General features: G+C 57.2%; 1 non-coding gene across 1 annotated transcript; it reads left to right on the plus strand.

Annotated features, from left to right (window-relative positions):
• Positions 1-2,447: 2,447 nt before the first annotated feature.
• On the plus strand, positions 2,448-2,520 carry TRNAK-CUU. Its single transcript has one exon. It is a non-coding gene; the product is annotated as a tRNA-Lys (tRNA).
• Positions 2,521-2,903: the final 383 nt, after the last annotated feature.

A 2,903-nucleotide genomic window follows, 5' to 3' on the forward strand; every position in this document is an offset into this window, starting at 1 on the left:
TGCACAGGATCAAATCCTCCTCACAGCGAGGCCTGTGTTTTAGCCAGTCGCTCACCCAGGCAATACCTCTGTACAACCCCCTGAGACACTCTCAATTCTCTCCCCAACCCAAGTAAATCCTGTTCTGCTCCTTTCCTAGAGATCCCTGGGACACCACCTCACACTGTGTCCCTGAGGGGTCAGGCAAACTCTTAGCGCCTGAAGCCTCTGCCACTCACCTGGTGCCCCATAGATGAGCCATAGCCCTGGTTCTGCTCCTCTCTCTAGGGTGCGAAAGGAGCTGAGTCAGCAAATCCATAGGAGCTACGGGGCTGCAGAACCAACAGAGGAAAAATAGGTGCTCAGGGCCCACTGGCAGCCAGCTCCCCCCGCCCCACTACAGGCCTTGCCGACAAGCTCCTCCTCTTCCCCTTCAGCCCCTCCCACCTGCCAGTGATCAGCTGTTCAGTGGGGTGCAGGAGGTGCTGGGTGGGGAGAGGGAGGAGCAAGAGACAGGAAGAGGTGGGGGAGGGAGAGGAATGGGGCAGGAGGGGACAAGGGTGGGAGCTTGGGGGAAGGGGTGGAGTGGGGGCAGGGCCTTGGAAGGAAGGGGAGGAGTTGTTGCGGGTGGCCCTGATGGGAAGCACCGACTATCACAGTGACAATACAACTGACCAGCCTTGCGGGGGAGGCTGAGGGAGATCCACACTCACCAGGTCTCTTCTCTCCCCCACGGTGAGCCAGACACTGCTCTCTCCTGGCTCTCACTCTAGCAGCTGGACGCCAAGGAGCCATTTCCCCACAGGAAGTGCATTGAGTGCCCCTGTGGTGCTGGGGGGCTGGCGCTGCTGCTGCCTGTGGGGCTGGCAGGGGGGCCAATGTCTGCACAGACTCTCAGCTGCCAGGCCGGAGGGGGCACTTGGGACCTTACCAGACTGGCTCAGTGAAGACGGGGGGTTGACAGAGCAATACAGACGCTCTCCAGAGCACGGAGCAGCAGCCGCCCATGCAGCCAGGCAATGAGCATTTCCCACAGCCTGGAGCCGAGGGGGAGGCGGCAGCTGCTGTTCCAGCTGCTCGGGGACAGGCCCTGTCAGCCAACAGCCACTTCTTACTGACCACAGCTAAGGGCATCGGGTTCCTCCGGTGGGGTGTGGAGGAGCCGTTCATTTTCCTGTCCTTTTTGTGTGCAACTGCTGACAAAAACATCCCAGACAGAAAAGCAACAGGCCAAAATACTGCCATGTATCTGCCAAAGTATCTCAGTTGGGAGAGTGTTAGACTGAAGATCTAGAAGTCCTTGGCTCAATCCCGGGCTTTGGCAGCCCCTTTCATCTCTCTTTGTGCAGGGGTGGCTTGTTTTCTGGGAGCACAGCAGTGCCTGCACCCAAGGTGAGTCCCTAAGCTTGGGCTCTGCAGTAGGAAAACATAGAATGGGCTTCTGCCCCTAGTTGGCCCACCTGCCCTTTAACAAGGAGAGATGGGAGCTGTCTTTCCCAATGTGGCAGGAAGAGAGTGAGGAAGGGCAGCCCTCAGGGATGGTGCCAGAGAGCTGCTGGGCAGTGACAGGCAGGGATTGGGGATGGAAGCTCCTCTGTGCAGCTGAGCAAGGGCAGTACCAGGGAAGGGGCATCTGTAAAAGTGACCCAGCAACACCTCTCCTCCTCTGGGCACCTAGAGCAGAGGCGGCTGGGAAGGGAAGGCTTAAAAGCCACAGAGCAACTGAGGTCAGGGCTAGAGGAGGGCAGGACCATGCCTACGTGTGGCCTTCAGACAGGCACAAAAACTCCCAGCCAGGCTGCTCCCTGCCATGCCAAACATCCACTTTCTTTGGCAAGTCAGGAAGGGCAAAGCCTAGACTGGAAGCACCTGGGGCTCATGTCCCAGCCTTTGTGACGCCCAACCCCCAACTCCTTCCCGGGGCTCTAGCTGAAGGCAGAGCATTGGCCGGAGCGGCCAAGAAGAGGTTCCAGTCCTGCAAGGAGCAGGACGTTCAGCACAACGGTAAAATTGCAGAAACACAACCTCCAAAGGACTTAAACCCTCAATCTTCTGATCCACACTCAGATGCCGTATCCATTAGGCCACATGGTAACATGAGAAAAACCCCTCCAAGCACTTCTTTGGAAAAGGCGACATTGTGTTTCTCAGGTCATCTGCTGAGGGGGCCAAGACTCTCTGGGCACAAGAAGTCGAGTTCCCAGTGACACGTGAGACTTAATTCTATGGGTCTAGGTGCAGGGCTTTGGCAGGGAGGCTCAGGCATGGGGGATTGGGGTGCAGCGGACGGACCAGCTGTCTAGGTGTGGAGATTTAGTCGCACTGAGGCACAGGAGGGAGGAGGAGGAGGAATCCTGCTGACAGGCAGTGGCTGTGCAGAAAAAGAGGAGGGGTTCCTGGGACTTTTTTTGCCTCTCTTTTGCCTGCCTGCTTGCTCTTGTGGTGAATGGTGAAAATGGTCTCACCAAGCCCCAGTAGCTCAGTTGGTAAAGCATCAGGCTCTTAATCTGAGGGTCCAGGGTTCAAGCCCCTGTCTAGGCACTCAGGCTTTTAAGTTGCCTTGTGTGCCAGGAGCCAAATGATTCCTGGTGCTGTTCACAGCCACACAGGGATTCCCAGAAGCTGTGGCCGTTTCCTGGAAAGGTTCCTTTCCTCAGGAATCAGGAGAGAGGCCACATCCACAGGAGCAGGCCTAGAACATGCAGTCTCTGGCTGGCAGGAAGCGCTGTGGGTCCAGGTGCTGAGAAAGCTCAGAGGGGAAGCAGCGGAGATGGGGGGAAGGGAGACAGAGAAGCAATGAGGACAGAGCACAAGTGTACAGGGGGTTCAGGTCTGGCTATTGTGGGGAACTTCCCTGGTTTATACATGACCTTGGTGCAATTGGCCAGAGAAAGGATCTGAGTCCCCACCCTCTTACCCAGAGG

The sequence above is a fragment of the Mauremys mutica genome, chromosome 18 (genome assembly GCF_020497125.1).
Source record: "Mauremys mutica isolate MM-2020 ecotype Southern chromosome 18, ASM2049712v1, whole genome shotgun sequence".
In the NCBI taxonomy this organism is placed as follows: domain Eukaryota; kingdom Metazoa; phylum Chordata; order Testudines; family Geoemydidae; genus Mauremys; species Mauremys mutica.